The sequence below is a fragment of the Palaemon carinicauda genome, chromosome 8, assembly GCF_036898095.1.
Source record: "Palaemon carinicauda isolate YSFRI2023 chromosome 8, ASM3689809v2, whole genome shotgun sequence".
Lineage (NCBI taxonomy): Eukaryota > Metazoa > Arthropoda > Malacostraca > Decapoda > Palaemonidae > Palaemon > Palaemon carinicauda.
This window is the reverse complement of record NC_090732.1, coordinates 70,053,946-70,081,083: the sequence shown is the minus strand read 5'-3', so window position 1 is coordinate 70,081,083 and position 27,138 is coordinate 70,053,946. Positions and strand designations below refer to the sequence as shown.

Genomic DNA, 27,138 nt, shown 5'->3' with positions numbered 1-27,138 from the left:
GATATGCTTTGTGAATGCCAATTCATACTTTTGTAGCTTTGATACAAGAGATTTGACGTAATCCAAGCTGAATTTCAAAGTAACAAATGCTACACCAAGTTCAAAACTCAGCATGCAAGTTTTGATTCCCATGGATTCATCATGGGTTTACTGTCCCATTTCCAGGATTCCTGGCTCAATGCGGGGTGAGACGATAGATTCATAATAGCCTCTAGACAAATATCAACATAGTAATAAAGTTCCTGGAACATTTCAAGACACACATGGCGTCTGGTGGTCTGCACCTGATCATCAGCATCAGCTGTAGAATGACTGGTACTCTGATTCTGATCATCAGCACTGGATGGAAAATAACTGGCAGTCTTTTCTTGATTATCGGTACCTGCTGGAGGAAGACTGGTACTCTACTCCTGATCATGAGCACAAGATGGAGAATGACTGGTACTCTGCTCCTGATTATCAGCACCAGCTGGAGAATGACTGGCAGTCTGATCCTGATTATTAGCACCGGCTGGAGAATAACTGGTACTCTGCTACTGATCATCAGCACCAGCTGGAGAATGACAGTTGGTGTGCTCCTTATCATCAAGGCCACCTGAATAATGACAGGCAATCTCTTCCTGATTATCAAGGTCAGCTGGAGAATGAGTGGCAGTCTACTTCTGATCATCAGTACCAGCTGGGAAATATCTGATAGTCTGTGCCTGATCATCAGCACAAGGTGATGAATGACTGGTACTCTGATCCAGGTCATCAACACCAGCTAAAGAATAACAGGCAGTCTACTCCCGATCATCAGCACAAGCTGGAGAATGACTGGGAGTCTGCTCCCGATCATCACCACCAGCTGGAGAATGAGTGGCAGTCTGCTCCTAATAGTCAACCCCAGCTAGAGAATGACTGGCAGTCTAATCCTGATCATTGATACTAACTGGAAAATATCTGGAAGTCTACTTCAGATCATCAGCACCAGTTGAAGAATGACTGGCAGTCTGCTCCTGATCATCAACACAAGCTGTAGAATGACTGGCAGTCTGATCCTGATCATTAGCACCAGCTGAAGAAAAACTGGAATTCTGAACCTGATCATCAGTACCAGCTGGAGAAAGACTGGGAGTCTACTTCTTATCATCAGCGCCAGCTGGAAAATGGGACCCAGTCTGCTCCTGATCATCAGCAGCAGCTAGAAAATGACTGGCAGTCGACTCGTGATAATCAGCACCAGCTGGAGAATGACAGGTAGTCTACTCCTAATCATCAACACTAGATTGAGAATGACTGGTACTCTGCTCCTAATCATCAGTACCAAATGGAGAACGACTGGCAGTCTACTCCTGACAATCAACAACTGCTGGAGAATGACTGATACTCTGCTCCTGATCATCAGCACCAGCTGGAGAATGACTAGCTGTCTGCTCCTGATCATCAGCACAAGCTGAAGAATGACTGGCAGTTTGCTCCTGATCATCAGCCCCAGTTAGAGAATGACTGGTACTCTGCTCCTGATCATCAGTATCGGCTGGAGAATGATTGTTACTCTGTTCCTGATTATCAGTATCAGCTGGAGAATGACTGTTTCTCTGCTCCTGATCCTAAGCAACAGCTAGAGAATGTCTGGGAATCTGCTCCTGATCATCACCATCACCTGGAGAATGAGTGGCAGTCTGCTCCTGATAATGAACCACAAGAGATCGACTGGAAGTCAGATCCTGATCATTGGTACTAGCAGGAAAATATCTGGCAGTCTGATCCTAATCACTAATACCAGCTGAAGAATGACTAGTACTCTGAACCTGATCATCAGCACCAGCTGATGAATATCTGGCAGTCTGCTCCTGTCCATCAGCACCAGCTGAAGAATGACTGTTACTCTGCTCCTGATCATCAGCATCAGTTGGAAAATGAGAGGCAGTCTGCTCCAGATCATCATCAGCAGCTAAAGAATAACTAGCAGTCGACTTATGATAATCATTAATAGCTGGAGAATGGCAGGCAGTCTACTCCTAATCATCATCATTGGATGGAGAATAACTGGTACTCTGCTCCTGATCACCAGTACCACCTGGAGAATGACTGGCAGTCTACTCCCGACCATCAACAACAGCTGGAGAATTATGGATATTCTGCTCCTGATCATCAGCACCAACAGGAGAATGACTGGCTGTGTGCTTTTGATCATCAGCACCAGCTGGAGAATGACTGGCTGTCTGCGCCTGATCATTAGCACCAGCAGGAGAATGACTGGCTGTCTGCTCCTGATCATCAGACCAGCTGAAGAATGACTGGCAGTCTGTTCCTCATCATCAACCATGGCTGGAGAATGACTGGTACTCTGCTCCTAATCATCAGTATCAGCTGGAGAATGACTGTTACTCTGCTTCAGATCCACATCACCAGCTAGAGAATGACTGGAAATCTGCTTTGGATCATCACTACCAGTTGGAAAATGAGTGGCTGTCTGCTCCTGATAATCAACCCCAACGAGAGAATGACTGGCAGTCTGATCCTGATCATCGGTAGTAGCTGTAAAATATCTGACAGTCTGCTTCTTATCATCAGCGACAGTTGGAGAAGGACTGGCAGTATGCTCCTGATCATCAGCACAATCTGGAAAATGACTGGCAGTCTGATCTTAATCATTAGCACCAGCTAAAGAATGACTGATACTCTGAATCTGTTCATCAGGACCAGATGAAGAATGACTGGTACTCTGCTCCTGATCATCAGCATCAGCTGGAGAATGACTGGTACTGTGCTCCTGATCATCAGTATCAGTTGGAGAATAACTGGCTGTCTGCTCCTGATCATCAACACCAGCTGAAAAATGAGTGGCAGTCTGCTCCTGATCATCAGCCCCAGCTGGAGAATGACTGGTACTCGGCTCCTGATCATCAGTATCGGCGAGGGTTTGCCTGTTACTCTGCTCCTAATCATCAGTATCAGCTGGAGAATGACTGCTACTCTGCTCCTGATCCTCAGCACCATCTAGAGAATGACTGGAAATCTGCTCCAGGTCATCACCACCAGCTGGAGAATGAGTGGCAGTCTGCTTGTGATAATCAACCCCAAATAGAGAATGATGGGCAGTCTGATACTGATCATCGGTGCTAGCTGGAAGTTGAGAGGAAATATGCTCCATATCATCAGCCCCAATTGAAGAATGACTGGTACACTGAACCTAATCATCAGCACTAGCTGGAGAATAACTGGCAGTCTGCTCCTGTTCATCAACACCAGCTGGAGAAGGACTGGGAGTCTAAATCTTATCATCAGCAGCAGGAAAATAAGAGGCAGTCGGCTCCTGATCATCAGCAGCAGCCAGAGAATAACTGGCAGTCGACTCATGATAATCAGCACCAGAAGGATAATGACAGGCAGTCTCCTTGTAATCGTCAGTTCCAGATGGAGAATGACTGGTAATCTGCTCATGATCATCAGTACCATCTACAGAATGACTGGAAGCCAAACCCCAGCCATTAACAAAAGCTGGAGAATTCCTGATACTCTGCTCTTGATCATCAACACCAGCTGAAGAATGACTGGCTGCCTGCTTCTGATCATCAACAGCAGTTAGAGAATGACTGGCAGTCTGTGCCTGATCATCAGCACCGGCTGGAGAAAAACTGGCTGTCTGCTCCTAATCATCAGCACCAGCTGAAGAATAACTGGCAGTCTGCTCCTGATCATCAGCCCCAGTTGGAGAATGGCTGGTACTTTGCACCTCATCATCAGTATCTGCTAGAGAATGACTGTTACTCTGCTCTTTATCCTCAGCACCAGCTGGATAATGACTGGTATTGTGCTCCTGATCATCAGTATCAGTTGGAGAATAACTGGCCGGGTGCTCCGGATCATCAGCACCAGCTGGAGAATGAGTGGCACCCTGCTCCTGATCATCAACACCAGGTAGAGAATGACTGGCAGTCTGTTCCTGATCATCAGGTCCAGTTGGAGAATGACTGGAACTCTGCTCCTGATCATCAGTATCGGCTGGAGAATGACTGTTACTCTGCTCTGATCATCAGTATCAGCTGGAGAATGACTATTACTCTGCTACTGATCCTCAGCACCGGCTAGAGAATGACTGGGAATCTGCTCATGATTATCACCACCAGCTGGAATGTGAGTGGTATTCTGCTCCTGATAATTAACCCCAAGTAGAGCATGACTGGCTGTCTGATGCTGATCCTTGGTGTTAGCAGGAAAATATCTGGCAGTCTGCTCCTTATCATCAGCAGCAGCTAGAGAATAACTGGTAGTCTGTTCCTGACCAGCAACACCAACTTGAGAATAACTGGCAGTCTGCTCCTGTTCATCAACACCAGCTGCAGAAGTACTGGGAGTCTGCTTCTTATTATCAACACCAGCTAGAAAATGAGAGGCAGTCTGCTCCTGTTCATCAACACCAGCTGGAGAAGTACTGGGAGTCTGCTTCTTATTATCAACACCAGCTAGAAAATGAGAGGCAGTCTGCTCCTGTTCATCAACACCAGCTGCAGAAGTACTGGGAGTCTGCTTCTTATTATCAACACCAGCTAGAAAATGAGAGGCAGTCTGCTCCTGTTCATCAACACCAGCTGCAGAAGTACTGGGAGTCTGCTTCTTATTATCAACACCAGCTGGATAATGAGAGGCAGTCTGCTCCTGATCATCAGCAGCAGCTAGAGAATAACTGGCAGTCGACTCATGATTATCAGCACCAGCTGGATAATGAAGGACTCTCTGCTCCTAATCATCAGCACCAGATGAAGAGTTACTGGTACTCTGCTCCTGATCATCAGTACCACCTGGAGAATGACCGGCAGTCTACACCCGACCATCAACAAAAGCTGAAGAATGACATATACTCTGCTCTTGATCATAAGAACCAGCTGGAGAATGACTGGCTGCCTGCTCCTGATCATCAGCACCAGCTGGAGAATGACTGGCAGTCTACTCCTGATCATCAGTCCTAGCTGAAGAATGACTGCTACTCTGCTCCTGATCATCAGCATCAGTTGGAGAATGACTGGTACTGTGCTCCTGATCATCAGTATCAGCTAAAAAATGAGTGGCAATCTGCTCCTGATTATCAGCCCCAGCTGGAGAATGATAGGTACTCGGCTCCTGATCATCAATATCGGCTGGAGAATGACTGTTACTCTGCTCCTAATCATCAATATCAGCTGGAGAATCACTGTTACTCTGCTCCTGATCCTCAGCACCATCTAGAGAGTGACTGGAAATTTGCTCCGGATCATCACCAGCAGCTGGAGAATGAGTGGCAGTCTACGCCTGATAATCAACCCCAAATAGAGAATGATGGGCAGTCTGATGCTGATCATCAGTACTAGCTGGAAGATGAGAGGCAGTATACTCCTTATCATCAGCCCCATTTGGAAATGACTGGTACTCTGAACCTGATTATCAGCACCAGCTGGAGAATAACTGGCAGTCTGCTCCTGTTCCTCAACACCAACTGGATGTGGACTGGGAGTCTAATTATTATTATCAGCAGCAGCAGGAAAATAAGAGGCAGTCTGCTCCAGATCATCAGCAGCAGCCAGATAATAACTGGCAGTCGACTCATAATAATCAGCACCAGCAGGAGAAGGACAGGCAGTCTATTTCTAATCGTCAGCACCAGATGGAGAATGACTGGTACTCTGCTCCTGATCATCAGTACCACCTGTAGAATGACTGGCAATCTAATCCCGACCATTAGCAAAAGCTGGAGAATTACTGATACTTTGCTCCTGATCATCAACACCAGCTGGAGAATGACTGGCTGCCTTTTCCTGATCATCAGCAGCAGATAGAGAATGACCGGCAGTCTCTGCCTGATCATCAGCACCAGCTGGAGAAAGACTGGCTGTTTGCTCCTAATCATCAGCACTAGCTGAAGAATGACTGACAGTCTGCTCCTGAACCTCAGCCCTAGTTGGAGAATGGCTGGTACTTTGCTCCTCATTATCAGTATCTGCTAGAGAATGACTGTTACTCTGCTCCTTATCCTCAGCACCAGCTGGATAATGACTGGTATTGTGTTCCTGATCATCAGTATCAGTTGGAGAATAACTTGCTGTCTGCTCCGGATCATCAGCACCAACTGGAGAATGAGTGGCACCCTGCTCCTGATCATCAACACCTGCTAGAGAATGACTGACAGTTTGCTCCTGATCATCAGACCCAGCTGGAGAATGACTGGTACTCTGCTCCTGATCATCGGTATTGGCTGGAGAATGATTGTTACTCTGCTCTGATCATCAGTATCAGTTGGAGAATGACTATTACTCTGCTACTGATCCTCAGCACCGGCTAGAGAATGACTGGGAATCTGCACTGGATCATCATCACCAGCTGGAATATGAGTGGTAGTATGCTCCTCATAAATAACCCCAAACAGAGAATGACTGGCTGTCTGATGCTGATCCTTGGCATTAGCTGGAAAATATCTGGCAGTCTGTTCCTTATCATCCGCAGCAGCTAGAGAATAACTGGCAGTCTGTTCCTGACCAGTAACACCAACTTGAGAATAACTGGCAGTCTGCTCCTGTTCATCAATACCAGCTGGAGAAGTACTAGGAGTCTGCTTCTTATTATCAGCACCAGCTGGAAAATGAGAGGTAGTCTGCTCCTGATCATCAGCAGCAGCTAGAGAATAACTCATGATTATCAGCACCAGCTGGATAATGAAGGACTGTCTACTCCTAATCATCAGCACCAGATGAAGAGTTACTGGTACTCTGCTCCTGATCATCAGTACCACCTGGAGAATGACTGGCAGTCTACACTCGACCATCAACAAAAGCTGGAGAATGACATATACTCGGCTCTTGATCATAAGAACCAGCTGGAGAATGACAAACTGGCTGCTCCTGATCATCAGCACCAGCTGGAAAATGACAGGCTGTTTGCTTCTAATCATCAGCACCAGCTGAAGAATGACTGGCAGTCTGCTCCTGATCATCAGCATCAGTTGGAGAATGACTGGTACTTTGTTCCTGATCATCAGTATCAGCTAGAGAATGACTGTGTCTCTGCTCCTGATCCTCAGCACCAGCCGGAAAATGACTGGTACTGTGCTTCTGATCATCAGTATCAGTTGGAGAATAACTGGCCGTGTGCTCCTGATCATCAGCACCAGCTGGAGAAGGACTGGGAGATTACTTCTTATCATCAGCGCCAGCTGGAAAATGGGAGGCAGTCTGCTCCTGATCATCAGCAGCTGCTAGAAAATGACTGGCAGTCGATTTGTGATAATCAGCACCAGCTGGAGAATGGCAGGTAGTCTACATACAATCATCATCAATAGATGGAGAATGACTGGTACGCTGCTCCTGATCATCAGTACCAAATGGGGAATGACTGGTAGTCTACTCCTGACTATCAACAACAGCTGTAGAATGACTGATACTCTGCTCCTGATCATCAGCACTAGCTGGAGAATGACTGGCTGTCTGCTCCTGATCATCATCAGCAGCTGGAGAATGACTGGCAGTGTGCGCCTGATCATCAGGACCAGCTGGAGAAAGACTGGCTGTCTGCTCCTCATCATCAGCACCAGCTGAATAATGACTGGCAGTCTGTTCCTGATTATCAGCCCCAACTGGAGAATGACTGTTACTCAGCTCCTGATTATCAGTATCGGCTGGAGAAGGACTGTTTCTCTCATCCTGATCATCAGTATCAGCTGGAGAATGACTGTTACTATGCTCCTGATCCTCAGCACCCGGTATAGAATGACTGGAAATCTGCTCCAGATCGTCACCACCAGCTGGAGAATGAGTGGCAGTCTGCTCCTGATAATCAACCACAGCTAGGGAATGAATGGCAGTTTGATCCCAATCATCAGTACTAGCTGGAAAATATCTGGCAATCTTCTCCTTATCATCAGAGCCAGTTGGAGAAAGACTGGCTGTTTGCTCCTTATCATTAGCACAATCTGGAGAATGACTGGCAGTCTGATCCCAATTATTAGCACCAGCTAAAGAATGACTAGTACTCTGAACCTGATCATCCGTACCAGCTATTGAATAACTGGCATTCGGCTCCTGTTCATTAGCACCAGCTGGAGAAGGAACTGGGAGTCTGCTCCAGATCATCAGCAGAAGCTAGAGAATAACTTGCAGTGGACTCATGATAATCAGCACCAGCTGGAGAATGAAAGGCAGTCTACTCCTAATCATCAGCACCAGATGGAGAATGACTGGTAGTCTGCTCCTGATCATCAGTACCCCCTGGAGAATAACCGGCAGTCTACTCACGACCATCAAGAACAGCTGGAGAATGACTGATACTCAGCTCCTGATCATCAGCACCGACAGGAGAATGACTGGCTGTGTGCTTGTGATCATCAACACCAGCTGGAGAATGACTGGCAGTCTGCGCCTCGTCATCAGCACTAGCTGGAGATTGACTGGCTGTCTGATCCTGATCATGAACACCAGCTGAAGAATAACGGGCAGTCTGCTCCTGAACATCAGCCCCAGCTGGAGAATGACTGGTACTCTGCTCTTGATCATCAGTATCAGATGGAGAATGACTGTTACTCTGCGCCTGATAATCAGTATCAGATGGAAAAAGACTGTTACTCTGCTTCTGATCCTCAGCCCCACCTAAAAAATGATTGGGAATCTGCTCTGGATCATCACCACTAGTTGGAGAATGACTGGCAGTCTGCTTCTGATAATCAACCCCTACCAGCGAATGACTGTTACTTTGCTCCTGATCTTCAGCACCAGCTGGAGAATGACTGGTACTGTGCTCCTGATCATCAGTATCAGTTGGAAAATAATTTGCCGTCTGCTCCTGATCATTATTACCAGCTGAAGAATGAGTCACAGTCTACTCCTGATCATCAACACCAGCTAGAGAATGACTGGTAGTCTGCTCCTGATCGTCAGCCTCAGCTGGAGAATGACTGGTACTCTGCTACTGATCATCAGTATCAGCTGGAGAATGGTTGTTACTCTGCTCCTGATCGTCAGCATCTGGTAGAGAATTATTGGGATTCTGCTCCGGATCATCACCACCAGCTGCTCCTGATAATGAACCCAACCAGAGAATGACTGGCAGTCTGATGCTGATCATCAGCACTAGCTGGAAAATGAGAGGCAGTGTGCTGCTTGTCATCAGCGCCAATTGGAGAATGATTGGCAGTCTGCTCTTGATCATTTGCTCAATCTGGAGAATGACAAGCTGTCTGATCCTAATCATTAGCACCAGCTAAAGAATGACTGGCACTGTGAACCAGATCATCAGCACCAGCTGGAGAATAGCTGGCAGTCGGCTCCTGTTCATCAACACCAGCTGGAGAAGGACTGGGAGTTTAATTCTTATCATCAGCACCAGCTGGAAAATGTGAGGCAGTCTGCTCCTGATCATCAGCAGCAGCTAGAGAATAACTGGCAGTCGACCAATGATTATCAGCACCAGCTGGATAATGAAGGGCTGTCTACTCTTGATCATCAGCACCAGATGAAGAATGACTGGTACTCTGCTCCTGATCATTAATACCAGCTTGAGAATGACTGGCAGTCTACACCCAACCATCAACAAAAGTTGAAGAATAACATATACTCTGCTCTTGATCATCAGAACCAGCTGGAGAATAACTAGCTGTGTGCTCCTGATCATCAACAGCAGCTGGAGAATGACTTGCAGTCTGCGCCTGATCATCAGCACCAGCTGGGGAAAGAGTAGCGGTCTGCTCCTAATCATCAGCACCAGGTGAAGAATGAATGGCTTATGCTCCTCACCATCAGTATCAGCTATAGAAGGACTGTTACTCTGCTTCTGATCCTCAGATCCAGCTGGAAAAAGACTGGTATTGTGCTCCTGATCATCAGTATCAGTTGGATAATAACTGGCCGTCTGTACGGATCATCAGCACCAGTTGGAGAATGAGTGGCAGTCTGCTCCTGATCATTATTACCAGCTAGAGAATGACTGGTGTCTGCTCCCGACCATCAGTTTCAGCTGGAAAATGACTGTTACTCTGCTCTGATCATCAGTATCAGCTGGAGAATGACTATTACTTTGCTCCTGATCCTTAGCACCAGCTAGATAATGACTTGGAATCTGCTCCGGATCATCACCACCAGCTGGAGTATGAGTGGCTGTCGGTTCTTGATTATCAACCCTAACTAGAGAATGATTTGCTGTCTGATGCTGATCCTTTGTGTTAGCTGGAGAATATCTGGCATTCTGCTCCTTTTCATCAGCGCCAGTTGGAGAATGACTGGCAGTGTGATCCTAATCATCAGCACTAGCTAAAGAATGACTGCTACGCTGAACCTGTTCATAAGCACCAGATTAAGAATAACTGGCAGTCTGCTCCTGTTCATCAACACCAGCTGGAAAAGGACTGGGAGTCTAAATCATATCATTAGCACCAGCTGTAAAATGAGAGGCAGTCTGCTCCTTATCATCAGCAGCAGCTAGAGAATAATTAGCAGTCGTCTAATGATTATCAGCACCAGCTGGAGAATGACAGGCAGTCCACTCCTAATCATCATCACCAGATGGAGAATGACTGGTCTTTTGCTCCTGATCATCAGCACAATCTGGAGAATGACAGAAACTTTGCTCTTGATCATCAGCACCTGCTGGAGAATGACTGGCTCCCTACTCCTGATCATCAGCACCAGCTGGAAAATGACTGGCAATCTGCGCTTGATCATCAGCATCATATGGAGAATGACTGGCTGTTTGCTCCTAATCATCAGCACCAGCTGAAGAATTACTGGCAGTCAGCACCAGTTGGAAAATGACTGGTACTTTGTTCCTGATCATCAGTATCAGCTAGAGAATGACTATTACTCTGCTCCTGATCCTCAGCACCAGCTGGAGAATGACTAGTGAGGTTTCTCTGATCATCAGTATAAGTTGGAGAATAACTGGCCATCTGCTCCTGATCATCAGCACCAGCTGGAGTATCAGTGGCAGTCTGCTCCTGATCATCATCCCAAGCTGCAGAATGACTGTTACTCTGCCCCCAATCATCAGTATCAGCTGGAGAATGACTTTTACTCTGCTCCGGATCATCACCACCAGCTGGAGAATGAATGGCAGTCTGTTTCTGATAATCAACCTGATCCTGATGCTGATTACCGTTGCTAGCTAGAAAATATCTGGCAGTCTGCTCATTATCACCAGCGCCAGTTGGAGAATGACTGGCAGTCTGCTCCTGACCATCACCACAATTTGGAGAATGACAGGCAATTCTATCCTAATCATTAGCACCAGCTAAAGTATGACTGGTACTCTGAACCTGATCATCAGTACCAGCTGGAGAATAACTGGCAGTCTGATCCTGTTTATCGCCACCAGCTGAAGAATAACTAGGAGGCTTGTTATCATCAGCACCAGCTGGATAATGGGAGGCAGTTGGCTCCTGATCATCAGCAGCAGCTAGAGAACAACTGGCAGTCTACTCCCGACCATCAACAACAGCCTGAGAATGACTGATACACTGGTATTAATCAGCAGCACCAGCTGGAGAATGATTGGCTGTCTGCTCCTGATCATCAGCACCAGCTGGAGAATGACTGGCAGTCTGCTCATGATCATCAGCACCAGCTTAAGAATGACTGGCAGTCTTTTCCTGATCATCAGCACCAGTTGGAGAATGACTGGTACTTTCCTCCTGATAATCAGTATCAGCTGGAGAATGACTGTTTCTCTGCTCCTATTCCTCAGCACGAGCTGGAGAAAGACTGGTACTGTGCTCCTGAGCATTAACACCAGTATGAGAAGGAATGGCACTCAACTCCTGATCCTTTGTACCAGCTGGAGTATGATTGGTATTCTTCTTCTGATCCTCAGCACCAGCTGGGGAATAACTGGCTGTCTGCTCCTGATCATCAGCACTACATGGAGAATGACTGGGATTCTGCTCCTGATCATCAGTACCAGCTGGAGAATGAGTGGCAGTGTGCTCCTGATCATCAACACCAGATAGATAATGACTGGCAGTCTGGTCCTGAACATCAGTACCAGCTTGAAAATATCTGGCAGTGTGTTCCTGATCACCAGCACTAGTTGAATAATGACTGGCGGTCTGCTCCTGATCATCAGCACAAGATGGAGAATGACTGGTACTCAGCTTCTGATCATCAATATCAGCTGGAGAATGACTGTTATTCTGCTCCTGAGCCTCAGCACCATCTAGAGGATGAATGGCAGTCTGCTCCTGATAATCAACCCCAATTAGAGAATGACAGGCAGTCTGATCCTGACCATCAGTACAAGTTTGAGAGTATTTGGCAGTCTTTCACTGATCATCAGCACTAGTCGGAGAATGACTGGCAGTCTGCTCCTGATCATTAGCACAAGCTGTAGAATGACTGGCAGTCGGCACCTAATTATTAGGACCAGCTGAGGAATGACTTGTAGTCTGATCCTGATCATCAGCACCAGATGGAGAATATTTGACAGGCTGCTCCTGATCATCAACACCAGCTGGAGAATAAATGCCAGTCTGCTCCTGATTATCAGTACCAGCTGGAGAATATCTGGCAGGCTGCTCCTAATCATCAGCACCATGTGGAGAATAACTGGCAGTCGGTTCCAGATCATCAGCACCAGGTGGAGAATGACTTGCAGTCTGATCCTGATCATCGTGCTGGCTGGAGGATGAGTGGCAGTCTGTTCCTGATCATCAGTAACTGCTGGAGAATATCTGGCAGTCTGCTTTTGATCATCAGCGCCAGTTGGAGAATGACTGATAATTTGCTCCTGATCATCAGTATTAACTGAAGAATGACTGGTAGTCTGCTCCTGATCATCTGCACAAGCTGGAGAATGACTGTGAGTTTTCTCCTGATCATCATCTCTAGCTGGAGAATAAGTAGCAGTATGTTCCTGATCATCAACACCTGCTAAAGAATGAGTGGCAGTCTGCTCTTGATCATCAGTATCAGTTGGAGAATATCTTGCAGTCTGCTCCTGATCATCAGCACCAGTTGCAGAATAACTGACAGTCTGCTCCTGATCATCAGTACCAGCTCGAGGATATTTAGCAATTTGCTCCTGATCATCAGAGCCAATTGGAGAATGTATAGCTGTCTGCACTGATCATTTGCACCAGCTGGAGAATATCTGGTAGTCTGCTCCTGATCATCACCACCAGCTAGAGAATAACTGACAGTCGGCTCCTAATCATCAGCAACAGTTGGAGAATGATTGGCAGTGTGCTTCTGATCATCAGGTCCAGCTGGAGAATGAGTGGCAGTCTGCTCCAGGTCATCAGTGCCAGTTGGAGTATGACTGGCACTCTGCTCATGATCATCAGCACAAGCTGGAGAATGACTGGCAGTCTGATCCTGATCACAAGCACCAGCTGAAGAATGACCGGTACTCTGCTCCTGATGATCAGCTCCAGCTGGAGAATAACTGGCAGTCTGCTCCTGATCATCAGCACCAGCTGGGGAATAGCTGGGAGTCTGCTCGTAATCATCATCACCAGCTTGAGAATGAGTGCCAGTCTTCTCCTGATCATCAACACCTCCTAGAGAAATACTGGCAGTCTACTCCTGATCATCTGTACCAGCTCGAGAATACCTGGCAGTCTGCTCGTGATCATCAGTGCCAGTTGGAGAATGAGTGTCAGTGTGCTTCTGATCATCAGCACCAGCTGGAGAATATCTGGCAGTCTGCTCCTGATCACTGGCGCCAGTTGGAGAATGACTAGCAGTTTGCTTCTGATCATCAACACAAGCTGGAGAAGGATTGGTTCTCTTATCCTGATCATCAGCACCAGATGGAGAATAACTTGCAGTCCGCTCCTGGTCATCAGCACCAGCTGGAGAATGAGTGGCAGTCTGCTATACTAGCTAGAGAATGACTGGCGGTCGTTTCCTGATTATCAGCACCAGCTAGAGAATGACTAGCAGTCTGCTCCTATTCATCAGCACCAGATGGAGAATGACTGGAAGTCTACGCCTGATCACTAGCACCAGCTGAAGAATATAAACTATAAGTATAAACTATCATTGGCCACAAAGCAACCTTAAGCCTGCCTGACACGTGCGCGCATTTTTGCCACGCACTGGCACGCATTGATGCGCGCCAGTGTGTGCCACAGTTTTTCCCGCACTGTTCTTGACCAGTTCACTCCAGTTCGCGCATCGTTCACGCGACGTTCACCGCGACGTTCACGCGATGGCACGAATTGGCACGCATAGTTCACGAGAAGTTCACGACACGTTCACGCGTGTTCACTCATCATTCCGCATCGTTTCCGCATCGTTCACGCCAGTTCACGAATTGGCCACTCCATATAAAAACGGGCTTCTCCAACCCGAGGACATTCTTGGATTGGCTTCGGAAGAGACAACAATGCATTCTGTCAGAGACACCATTACATTGAGGAGAAGAAATGTATCTTTTTCGTTTATATTTTTTGTTGCCCTTTATTTTTGTTTCAATAAGAAAGCATTTGATTTACATATAAATAGCAGACATATAATATGTACAAGTATTAAGAAAGCATTTTATTTTAACATTAAAAGCAGCAAACATGAAAAGTTTTTAGGCTGTTGATTTTAAGGTAATAGATAAAAAAGTGTGTTGAAATAAGAAATCATTTTATTTTTACATTAAAACAGCAAACAGAAAAAATTTGTTTTGCTCTTCATTTTAAGAAGAATAAGTATGGATGAAATAAAACATCATTTCATTTTTACATTCAAACAGCAAACTTAAAAATTTCTTGGGTTTATTTTTCAGTTCATTTTTATTTAAAACAAAAGTTTTAGGTCTTGATCGGTAATAGAGGAAAATAAGTGTGTGCATGAAATAAGACATCATTTTATTTTTACATTCAAACAGCAAATATAAACAATTATTAGGTGTATATTTTTCTTTCCTTTTCATTATTTTTTTTCGTCTCCTTTTTGTTTCTCTTCATTATAAGTTATAGAAATAGTTTGAAATAAGACATCATTTTATTTTTACATTCAAACAGCAAATATAAAAATTTATTAGGTTTATTTTTCTTTCCTTTTCATTAATTTTTTCGTTTCCTTTTTGTTTCTCTTCATTATAAAGTTATAAAAATAGTTGGAAATAAGATATAATTTTTTTTTCACATTAAAACAGCATATATAAAAATTTATTAGGTTTATTTTTCTTTCCTTTTCATTAATTTTTTCGTTTCCTCTTTTTTTCTCGTCATTAAAAAGTTATAGAAATAGTTTGAAATAAGATATATTCTTTTCACATTAAAACAGCAAATATAGAAATTTATTAGGTTTATTTTTCTTTCCTTTTCATTAATTTTTTCGTTTCCTTTTTGTTTCTCTTCATTATAAAGTTATAGAAATAGTTTGAAATAAGATATCATTTTTTTTTCACATTAAAACAGCAAATTAAAAATTTATTAGGTTTATTTTTCTTTCCTTTTCATTAATTTTTTCGTTTCCTCTTTTTTTCTCTTCATTAAAAAGTTATAGAAATAGTTTGAAATAAGATATATTTTTTTTCACATTAAAACAGCAAATATAAAAATTTATTAGGTTTATTTTTCTTTCCTTTTCATTAATTTTTTCGTTTCCTTTTTGTTTCTCTTCATTATAAAGTTCACGCCACTTCCCGTATCGTTCACTCCAGTTCACGCCAGTTCCCGCACTGATCACTCCAGTTCACTCCAGTTGGCGCATCGTTCACGACTATTTCACGGCCATTTAGTGCGTGCCAATGCGTGCCACAAACTTTAAACATTACAAAGTTCTGGGCGCGCATGGCACGCATTGGTACGCTCTGGCACGCGAGTTCCCGCACTGTTCACGACATTTTCACGGCTCATTCACGCGAGTTCGCGCATCAGTGCGTGCCACGAATGCGTGCAAGTGTCAGGTACCCTTTAGTTAGAAATATTCACAAGTGCCTTGCAATGTATCATGGTTTTGATTTGACATTTTCAAGGCTCAGTGCCGCATATAGATAATTCAATTAACAATATCATTCCATGATATTGTAATTAGTTTATGATTTGTCTAAATCACCAATCTGGATCCAATACATAATATATGATTAGATCATGAGGTAGGCCTGTGACAATGGGTCATGGAATATATATTTAGCATTAAATAGATCATAATTTTATAGATCTAGACCAGATTTAATTTAGTTTACAGTAAGCTAAACACATGAACATCACGGCTTTCCCTATGTTGAAGTAGTCTGTTATTGATTGTTTCATAATGTATCTATTAAAATACTAAAACAATTAATTAACCCCTACTTCTGTCAAAAAAAAAACGTGCTGCTTTTGCAAAGCCAACACTGACACACGTATCTGGCCTCTCCACAAACAAGTGCCCACAAAATACAAACACTGCGTTGACTATGATGACTAAAATATTGTGTAGCTAGATCTAGTGACCACAGTATATTCACCAAACGATTGAAACCCGTGGTACGATGCCAGCGGGTTTACATAGGCCTATATAAATTAAATACACGAATCTACATTAATTACATAAATCATGGCATTCACTCTATCTTGTGGAACCGATATGCATTATTACCAAAATCGGGATCTAGTCTATGCTTCATCAATACTTATTTTAACACATGTATATATAAAATCTCAGCCAATAAGGGGAGTCAGGACCCACTTCGGATTCGCCAATGTTCAGCAACCAAGAACTAGAAAATACTTTTCTAGAATTCGTTGAAAACAAAATAGGAAATAAAATTTGGCCATCTACAAATATTCAACATCAGATTAGTGCTACTCCAAATACGCAGAAAAATAAGGCCATCTACAAAAATTCAACATCAGAATAGTGCTACTCCAGATACGCAGATAAAAATAACGAGATTCAATAATATAACGGAAGTCAAAGTCACCAGGATCATCAAGACAGGAAAGAAAACAAACTGCGATTGATCCGATGCCAATATCAGAAATACTTGAAGAAAGATGTTATAGTCTTACTGATTTAGAAGAATAGTAAATACAAGCATAGATGAGTTTAAGTTTCCTATATATATGAGAAAATAGCTGTAGCTACACCGGTTCTGAAAAGTGCTCTAGATTATCCCTAATTAAGTTCGTAGACCTATTTCGAATCTATCTTTTATTCCAAAAGGGATAGAATAAGTAACTCTTGAACAACTTATTAGTCACTTAGAAGAAATAGAAGCTTTACAATACAACCAGTATACGTACAGAAAATCATGCTCTATGGAGACAGCTATTTCTTCTGTTGTAAATGATATGCTGACAATGATGAATGAAAACAAACGTGGTACTTTGATATTACTTGCTCTAAGTGCTGCTTCTAATACAGTTGTGCATGAACTCCTACTAAATTTTGTATGGTCCATTAGTATTGAAAATCAAGCCTTTGAATACCTAAAAGACTACTTGGTTGACAGAAACTACTGTACTGTGTACAAATTAATTTTTTTTTTTCATTATATGAATCATTAAACAGAGGGATACCCCAAAAGGAGTGTATAGGGGCGAAAATCTTATTCTGTATCTGTATTATTGATCTATCCAAAGTACTACAAAGGCACAGCAGGAAGTTTAAACTATTTGCACACGATACATAATTTTACTTTTTAAATAATATAGATCAAGTTCTTACCAGGGTTAGGGAATGGACGACAATTAAACGACTAAAACTAAATCAAAATAAAGCTGAGTGTATGGTGGTTGCTAAGAAAAACAGCCCAAGATACTTGGGTGATATTCAAATAAACATAAATTACAGCTCTGCCCCTCTAGGTAGTAAAGTTCATGATCTAGGAGTAACTATTGATTGTATCTTGTCTCTAAATGCTCAAATAAAGAATGTAGTAAAAACCGCTGGATATCATATTGAAAAACATTGGTTTTATAAAGAAATACCTGGATGAACATTCGGTAAAGAAACTGATAAACTCAGTTATTACCAGGATTGACTACAGCAACTCCATCTACCACAATCTACCTAAAGTGCAACTCAAGAAATTACAGAACCCCGAGAAAGGATCACTCCCAGTAGAGATCTGAAAGACTGGAGATATTAAGACTTTCAAGAAGAAACTGAAGATTTTCTTGTTTTCTAATTGCTTCAGTAACGTGAATTTGATAACAAACGTGCAATTTACGGTGTACAAATTATGAATTCCTAAGAATGAATTCCATAAACTGAATGTGAAGTCCTGTAGAGAATAGGTTTCCCCTAAAGTATAGATCCAGAAAAAGAGCCTTCAAAACAAGGCAAAACAAAATGAATAAATACTATGGCACAAAATTCAAACTTGTACAGTAAGCGTAAAATATAAAATAGAATTATTTTAAGTGCGGAGATTCATCTTTATTCTTTATCTTTATTTAACTTTTCTATTTTTATTTATTCTTTGCCATGATGTATTTTAGCAACCAGTTCATCTCATAACATCCCCCGATGCTCATGACGCCATTTAGGTAGAATTTCCACTGTAAGGACAGTGAGACAAGCGTCACCAAGATCAACTGATACTTTATTTGAATGCGCACGGAAATACATAACAAGGTGCGGACGGAAACGTAGGATTACATTGGCGCCAAGTCAGATTGAAGTGCCCGCCAAAATATATGTGTTTTCTTACACTTACAAATATATGAATTATGGGTTAACAAAAACATGTCATGAAACGATGCATACATCAAAATGTAGCTCTGGTAGAGCGCAATATATATACATAGGACACCACAGTGTGGCGAAGAGAGAATTTAAATAAATAAGTAGTTTGTCGATTTTCTGGACGACGAAGGGATCGGTGTCCTTACAAGTACTCCCCCCCCAAGACATCGGGCGGCGTAGAGGGCTGATGATCAATCTTCGTATCTCTTCGGGCGTCGGAGGGTTCCTCTTGTTTTTGAACGGAGGGGCACGCTGGCGGTCGGTGTAAGGATCTCTTCCTCTTGACGTCGTTTGATGATTTTTCCTTCGTTGGGCGGCTTGTTTTGTGGCGGAACTCTGGGTCTGCCAGGTCCAGCGGAGGCGGTGTCGCTTCCTTCGAGAAACGCTGGTTTCACGCGGTCTATAGAGACCCAGTCCTCTTGGCCATGGACGTCGAGAAGGAAGGCTTTCGTTGTCTTTTTAATAACCCGGTAGGGACCTCGATAAGGTCTAGTCAGTGGTTGTCGATGAGCGTCGACACGGACGAAAACGTACTTGCAGTCATCCAGGCTTTTTGGCTTGAAGTGCTTGGTTCTGTCCTGGTAAGTTTTGAGACACGGCCTGAACTTCCTGGCGATATCTTCTAGGGAAACTGCATGGTGCTCTACATTTCTTGGCGTCACTGCCGAACTGTTGGTGGTAGAAGCACCATGCTGGGTTAGGCCTAGGGTTTGGTCGCGTCGGTTGCGGTGGTTTCTTTCTTGATAGAATGTTGATCTCGTCGTCCTCGAGGGCCATTGCCGAGGAGTCTATGGAAGAGCAGCTGCTGAAGGAGGAGAACGGAGGCGGTGTAGACGATGATGCTCCGAGGCGAGATGCTTTGGAGGCCTCGTGGAGCTTCTGAGCCTTCGACAGGAGTTCGTTCATCGGGAGCGTGTCGGCGTCTGTCAATTGGGCCCGTACGTCCTGTGGTAGGCGTCGAAGAAAGATCTCGCGAGATAAGCTAATCTCACGTCGTCGGCCGTTGCTGTCTGTTTCGGGGAGCATGAGCAGGCCGGTTAGCTCGTCCCACGCCTCGGCAGGAGAGGTGTCACCCATGGGCTTGCCGGCGAGGTCCAGTACTTTCTGTGCCCTTGCTGAGACAGAGAGGGAGTAGATACCGATGAGTTTCGTTCTCAGGTCGTCGTATGAAACTTGGCCGGCCTGGGCGTCGAGCCATGGGGAAATCTTGTCGAATACTTCTTCAGGTATGGAGGTGAGAACGATGTCAGCCTTGGCGCAGGAGTCGCTGAGTCTAGCGACGAGGAAGAGTACGTCCGCTCTCAGGATCCAGGAAGCGGTGTTGTGTTGAGAAAAGGGCGGCAGTTTGACTTTGGGCGTGGAGGCGAGGCCATTGGGTGCGATGGGTGTGTTGCTTCCTACATCGTGGCCAGACGACGAGTCGGCGAAGAGGTGAGAGGTTAATATGTCGGTTAAGCTCATCCTACTGCCTTACGTTCACCGAAGTGTGGGAGAACCAAAGGCAGGTTCTTGCCTAAGGTAACGGAGTATGTAGAAGGTAGCACGGCCGTAATAAGTCCGTTAATGGCAAAGCCAAAACCGCTGATGCTACTTTCAACTCCAGGGTCACCAGTTGTAAGGACAGTGAGACAAGCGTCACCAAGATCAACTGATACTTTATTTGAATGCGCACGGAAATACATAACAAGGTGCGGACGGAAACGTAGGATTACATTGGCGCCAAGTCAGATTGAAGTGCCCGCCAAAATATATGTGTTTTCTTACACTTACAAATATATGAATTATGGGTTAACAAAAACATGTCATGAAACGATACATACATCAAAATGTAGCTCTGGTAGAGCGGAATATATATACATAGGACACCACAGTGTGGCGAAGAGAGAATTTAAATAAATAAGTAGTTTGTCGATTTTCTGGACGACGAAGGGATCGGTGTCCTTACACCACCACTAATATCCGTATGAAATGTTTTATGGTTCCTCTATCCTAAAGCATTGTATTTCAAGATGAATTATTCTCAAATCCTGACTGTAAATTGTATATCAGAACTTATATTTATCTTATCCATATATCTCTGCTTAATTCCGAGTATGTGTCAGTTTAGAAATTTTAAGGTTTACTATGCACAGCATCTTCTGTCATCATTTCTACAGTTATTGTATATGCCAGGATGTTAGGTTTTATTTGTTTGTATATTCACCTGGAGTCACAAGATTACTCCTTGTATTCCTTATAAACACCATTCAAGATGTGTGCTTCTACAGAGAGATTAATCCGACATGGCACTTCAAGTTTTGCTTAGGCAAAGACGTCCAACGCATCTCTGCTTTCACCTGTCTGAATTACGCCAGCCAGGGGATGAAGTAGGCCATTTCAAACGGCCTAGTTGATCTCCAGCTACGATCCTGAGAGAATCAGTCTCCCTGCCCTCATCTGACTAAGTTTATGGGTGCATCTAAGGTCCCCAGTTTACTTTACCATTACCCCACAAAAATAAGGCAAATTAAGTATTGTTAACAATTGCACCATGTCCTGAGTGACCTTCTAGCAACATCCTTTCCAATGGCAGCGGTAGGGCCTCCCAATTAACCTCATTGTCGAGAAGTAAAATCACAAGTCACCATAACGGAATCTTGAAATGACTCAGAATCTCATCTTTAGAACTTTAAAAGATTCATGCATCACCTATGACCACAGGATATCTCTCTGTACACGTAAGGCGATTAAGGTGTCAACATGGTTACAAGTATTAAGAGATAAATTGGATCATCGGGAAAACACTTGAAATTAATTATATAAACTTTTTTGGTAATTTCATTGACTCACTTGGAATTATGCCTCAAAGGAAATCAAAGTTTATACTTGAACTACTTTATCTTGATAATTTTTTAGTTAAAAGAACTTCAAATTCCAAGTGGGTTCATTGTAAACGGACGATTATAAATGTCTTACATTTTCACCTTTGTTGCTGAAGTGAACAGTCCCTTTTACCCTGCCCTAAAGTGAGACCCATAAGTAAGTTTTAGTACACCATAGCCCATAAAGTATTGCTCCCCTCACGCTTTTGCATTATTGTCTTTACTTTGATTATTGTACAGCACTCTATGTTAGGGTGTACTATCCCAAGCTAGATGTAGTATCTGAATACTGAAGTGGTATTGGTAATGACAAAGGCAATATAGAATAATCCTGTTTAATGTATGATGGTTAATTAGCCAAAACACTGCAGTTTTCTGATTTTATAGCGTGGGAGTGTTGGCGCTCCACTCCCCAAGGCTGAGAGATCTTCCCAGAATTATTTCCCACTTTTAATAACTCCACAGTTAGTAACTCATCAATTCAAAAGTGAGAAGAATAGCAGATTATTGGAAATAAGTTAATTAAATCTCAAAATTAAAATATTGCACATTTATTAAGCTTTTTTACAAAGAGAGAATGCATTATAAATGTTGATATACACGATCACTCACCGATTGATGAGCTTTCATTTGTCATTGAGAACTTGCGGAGTGCAGTAGAAAAGTGGCAGATGTATCTGTATAATAGCTGGAAGCCGGTTATCAGGTGTGTGTGTGTGTGTGTGTGTGTGTGTGTGTGTGTGTGTGTGTGTGTGTGTTTGGAGTAGTTGTAGGAAGTCTTGACTGAGACTTTCTCAGGTGTTCCTTGTTACATAATGATACCCCACCTCTTCTATCCATCTTGATGGTATACTGAGTGTGGATAGGATGCAATAATGATGTACCCTATATGTCTCATAGCTTCAATGCAAGATCCTCTATCTGGGTTCCCCAATGTAGGGGCTTGAGGTGTTAATTAACTTATCCTAGATATTGAGGTAGCATATCTTTAGTAATGGCCCTGTGTAGCTCTAGGTGGCAGAGGATGTGGTGTCAACGCTTTTTGACTTTCTAGTTTTTGCTAAGTGGTTTGTTGTTACCAGTTGTGAAAGTGGCTTTTGCATACCTCGTATAGGGCTTTGAGATATTTTAGTAGATACTGAGTGACTTTATCTACATCTAGGCTGCTATTAACTCCTATATTATCCTAGAAACTCCCTTAGCTCACTTGTCAGTAGTCTTGGCACTCCTAATGGATTACAGATAAAGTGATGTGGCTAAGCATAATGAGACACCTCCATGTTTTGAGGATCAAAATATTTTTTCACTTGTTAAGCTGGTCACACCATCTGTAGAGATCTTCACATTTGTGTCCATCAAGAAAAGCTGGTATGTAATTTGGAAGCCATCTTACTTGAAGGAGTGCCACTGGGGAAATGTACTATTTCCAGCCAACCCATCAATCTTTCAGCATAAACTATATATATTTACAGTCTGGTTGAATCTCATCTACTCCACTTAGTCGAAACGGATGGTGTACTCGCAATCATTGGCTTCAGTGCCGAAGGAAAAGTATTCGTATCATAGTTGATGCACGTAGATTAATGGTGTTGAAGGGCTCCCTGACCAATAAACTGTTTACCTAGTTCAACTAAGTATCGAATCTAAGCCGTTACAACTAGTGTAAAGATTACTTGCATCTCTGTGACATAGGGATTCAGGGATGACTAGCCACAAGCAACCTTCCCAGTATTTATGTATGTATGTATGTATGTATGTATGTATGTATTATTATTATTATTATTATTATTATTATTATTACTATTATTATTATTATTATTATTATTATTATTATTATTATTATTATTATTATTATTATTATTATTATAAGCCAAGCTATAATCCTAGTTGGAAAAGCATGATGCTATTATTATTATTATTATCATTGCTTTCTAAGCTAAAACCCTAGTTGGAAAAGCAGGATGCTATAAGCCTGAGTCTCCAACAGGGAAAATAGCCCAGTGAGGAGGGGAAAAAGTGAAAAAAATTATTTTAAGAAGAATAACATCATTAAAATAAATATCTCCTATATTGACTATATAAACTTTAACAAAACAAGAGGAATATAAATTACATAGAATAGTATGCCCGAGTATACCCTCAAGCAAGAGAACTCTCACCCAAGACAGTGGAAGACCATGGTACAGAGGCTATGGCACTACCCAAGACTAGAGAACAATGGTTTGATTTTGGAGTGTCCTTCTCCCAGAAGAGCTGCTTACCATAGCTAGAGAGTCCCTTCTACCCTTAGCAACAGGAAAGTGGCCACTGAACAATTACAGTGCAGTAGTTAACCCCTTGGGTGAAGAAGAATTGTTTGGTAATTTCAGCGTTGTCAGGTGTATGAGGACAGAGGAGAATGTGGTAATAATAGGCCAGACTCTTCGGTGTATGTGTAGGCAAAGACAAAATTAGCCGTAACGAGGGAGAGGGATCCAGTGTAGTACTGCCTGGCCCGTCAAAGGACTCAATAACTCTCTAGTGGTAGTATCAAAACGGGTGGCTGGTGCCCTGGCCAACCCACTAATTGTATCAGTGTTAGCCTATAGTTAACATTACAAGATGTGTGTAAACATGTCAGTTGCTGCATCCTTTTGCAAATCCAAATCTGTTTCCAGGCACGTACTAAGATCTGTTACTGCTTCTAGGAATATATTTTCATTCAAGGTGATGCCATCTTCTTGACTTAATACCGTCACAATAACTGCTGCTACTGTTGCTGCGATGTCCTTCTGCGCTGTAACCTTTGTATCTAGTGACACCTTCAGGTTGGGGGTAACGAGATAAGAATTATGGAGCCAAAATTCCCTTTCCCTGGCAAGTATTTAATGGTGAACTGAAGGTTTAAGGGTGAAAAACCTTTTGTTAATAACATCTGCTAGAGCTCTGCCACCTAATAACTTTAATAGTGGGAGGTGGTCCATCATGAAGGCGAGCGAGGGGCAACAGAGCAGGAACCATCTTGCCTTCCAAAATGACTAGGCTACTGCCTAGTCTTTTCCTCCTATAGCTGCATAACCAGCCTCCACAGTATTTTGGTGGCTGCCACATAGTGCCGGGTGCAAACTCCCTTTACAACAAAATAAGGCATCTAGAGAGGAAAAGTTGCATCATTGCTCTAACAAAATGAATTCCAATCTTTCCCTGCTCCAGTCAGTGGTGACTGCAGATGGTAATATCTACTCCATCCTTTTCTAATTCCCAAATGATTTTTTTTGCATGTTGGAAATTTTGAATTGCAATTGGTCATATTAGCACAATATTTTGCCTGTAGACTTCTTGAATATTTCCTTTAATGGTTCTGTCAGGGGTTCTGTGGCCAGGGAAAGTGCCAATTGATTTAGAAATATATGCCAGGACTAATGTTCATAATTGTAGTTGGGGAGGTATGGTGAAGTCCTTAACAGTGGCCTAGCTTGTGGGTTCGTATGACTCCCATCCTAGACAGAATCCCTTAAAGTTTATCTCGCTTTTAAAGGAAATTGTGAGGACAACAAGATCAGAGAGACACTGAAAATTTACTGAACATGCAACGGTAACTATATTACAGAGTGCGGACAGGCAAGTAGCCCGGGAGGGAAGCATTTCCAACCGCCAAAATCATTTGTATTTTCATTCAAATATAAATTATAAATACCAAGGCGGTAGCCCAATGAAATATACATTATTATGCATGAAAATAAAGTTCTCAAAGAGCGCAACATCATTATACAAAATCCACTGTGTGGAATAGATATTAAAGTTACATTATACTGAGTCCAGGGGGAGGAAACATGGCGGGTAAGATGATGTCCTTACAAGTACTCCCCACCCCAGACAGCGGGCATCGTGGAGGGCGACGTAATTCCCCTCTGGTGCTTGAGCAGAGGGGAATGTTGCCCTGCTTCGGAGGAATCGTTTTCCCCTGTCGTTTCGTGGTTTTTTCCTATCTGGTGGATGATTTGTTCTGAGGTGGAATCCTGGGTCTCCCAGGGCCCGCAGCAATCTTCTTGCTGCTTTCAAGGTACACTGGTTTTAATCGGTTGATCGTCACCCAATCTTCCTGTCCGTGGACGTTCAAGAGGAAAGATTTGGCTGTTCTTCTGACAACCTCATAAGGACTGTGATAAGGTCTAGTCAGGGGTTGGTGGTGAGCATTGACCCGGATGAAGACGTAGTAGCAGTCGTCTAGGTTCTTGGGCGTAAAGTGTCTGGTCCCGTCCTCGTATGTTTTCAGGCATGGTCTGAATTTCCCAGCGATTCCTCTCAGGTGATCCAGCTTGGTGTCGTCAGTAGTTGCAAGGAAGAAATCGCCAGGGACTGTAAGTGCCTCGCCGTAGACCTTCTCCACAGGAGAAGGTTCGTCGTCTGCCTTGGGAGCTGTGCGAAGGCCAAGGAGGACAGACGAGAATTGCGATTTCCAATGTTTGTCCGTACATCTCGCCATCAGGGCTACCTTGAGTGTGCGATGAGCTCTCTTGACCATGCCATTCGCTGAAGGGTTGTATGCCGTGGTGCTGTGGAGTGTCGTTCCCATCAGGTTTGCCAGAGAGAGTCAGATCTCTGACAAGAAAGCGGAACCTCGGTCCATTGTGATATCGTCTGGTACACTGAAGCGGCAGATCCAACTCGAAAGGAGAGCTTTGGCGCAGGCATTAGTAGTTGCTTCTAACCATCTAGTGGAGTGGTCGACGATCGTCAGGAGGTATCTTGCGGAACCTGAAGGCGGCAGAGGATACCGCGACGTCCATGTGGATGTGTCCGAATCGTCTCTTGGGTTGGGGAAAATCGCCGACTCCCGACTCAGTATGGCGGTCGACCTTACTCGTCTGGCAGTTAATGCAGGTTCTCGCCCACTCATGGGTGTCTTTCTTGATTCCTGGCCAGATGAATATCTCAGATAGTAGACGGGCTGTAGTGCGACCCGAGGGGTGTGATAATCCGTGGATGACATCAAGGAACTTCCTTCTACAGGAGGCGGGAATCCATGGGCGTGGGTGCCCCATGCTGGTGTCGCAGAGGATGGTTTCCCCGGCTGGGCCGAGGGGAATGTCCTTCATCTGTAGCGTTGATGCTGTCGTACGATAGTCCTGTGCCTCTGGGTCGTTCTGCTGTTTTATGGCGAGGTTTGCATAGTCAATCCCCAGGTAGACGGCGTTGATCTTGATCCTGGAGAGGGCGTTGGTAATGGGGTTATTCTTACCCGGTACGTAGCTGATAGTGCAGCCGAATTCTGCGATGGCTGCCAGGTGTCGTTGTTGGCGAAAGGACCATGCATCTGAAGACTTCGTGAAAGCGTGGATCATGGGCTGGTTGTTCATCGCGATGGTGAAGGGGGTCCCTTGAAGCATGTACCGGAAGTGGCAAACGGCGAGGCAGACGGCAAGGAGGCCCCTCTCGAACGTGCTGTACCTGGTTCCCGCGGGTTTGAGTTTCTTGCTGAAGGAGGCCAAGGGCTGCAGGTAACCATTGACGATCTGTTCGAGGACAGCACCACAAGCGACGTTGCTGGCGTCAGTAGTCAACTTCAGGGGACCACCGTCGTCATGGTACACCGGGGTGGTGGCTTCAGCGAGGGCTGCCTCTGTCCTGTCGAAGGCACGTTGCTGCAGGGGACCCCAGATGAGCTTCTTGGCTTTTCCCTTCAGGAC

The 27,138-nt window shown here is 43.9% G+C and overlaps 1 protein-coding gene and 1 pseudogene across 1 annotated transcript in view; both read right to left on the bottom strand.

Annotated features, from left to right (window-relative positions):
* Positions 1–27,138, bottom strand: part of LOC137645279 (arylsulfatase A-like) — a 67,216-nt gene that overhangs the window by 31,027 nt on the left and 9,051 nt on the right. The gene's annotated exons all lie outside the window — the stretch shown is intronic.
* Positions 1,752–7,159, bottom strand: LOC137644737 (uncharacterized; annotated as a pseudogene).